This window comes from Cynara cardunculus (genome assembly GCF_001531365.2).
Source record: "Cynara cardunculus var. scolymus isolate 2C chromosome LG 1, CcrdV1, whole genome shotgun sequence".
In the NCBI taxonomy this organism is placed as follows: Eukaryota; Viridiplantae; Streptophyta; class Magnoliopsida; order Asterales; family Asteraceae; genus Cynara; species Cynara cardunculus.
The window spans coordinates 29,636,670-29,637,522 of NC_037528.1; positions in this window are offsets into that span (position 1 = coordinate 29,636,670).

Below are 853 nucleotides of genomic sequence, written 5' to 3' on the forward strand. Positions count from 1 at the left end.
TACTCATGACTTGATGCTTGATATCCATAGCCCTTCATAAACCTAGCTCCCCCAAACTTAAGTCTTTCATATTGCCAAACCATATGCTAGCCTACATTTCTATTGATATACTAGATTCAACAGATAATTTGGGACTTTGAATTGGGTTCTTGCATTTGGCTTTTTCTTTACATTGCATGCCTTTTACCTCTTCTTACTTTTTTCACTCCATAGCACAATTTTACTGCTATGCATCTCATATTGAGGTATTTTGGACACTTTGGTCCTTTTCAAACATTCTGGTGTACATTGACACTCTTTTGTATGCACAAGACATGGAACTATGTTCCTTTGTTTGTCTTTTGGTCTTAATGCATATATATCATGAACTTTATAAAGTGTTTGGTACTTTTAGGACCCTCCCCCAAACTTAATGGAAACAATGTCCTCATTGTGAGTGTATGAAGGCTACAAATTGGCCCAATTGAAATGAAAGCCCAATTGAATCAAGTTCAAGCTTTTGAAATGTTTGGCTAGTTCTAGAGGCTCGAATTAAGACAAAGATGGTTAAGCTTTGGATTATTGTGGCTATGGCATCAATTCAAGCATTTGTATAACAAATTCATCTTTTATTCTATTTTTGGTGCATATAAGGCTAAAGAAAGATATGCTACTTAAAATCAGTGCCCAAAATCCTAAAATGAAACAGAAAAGCAAAGATGATTAATACAAGTGTAATTGACTATCTTTAAAATGAAAGAAGACTCAAACTGAAAACAATTAAAGCGGAAAAGCAAAGATGAGAAGTCACAAGTGTGACTTGGTCATCTTGTGAAAATAAAAGGACTCAAAGACTCAAATAAAATATTTAAAC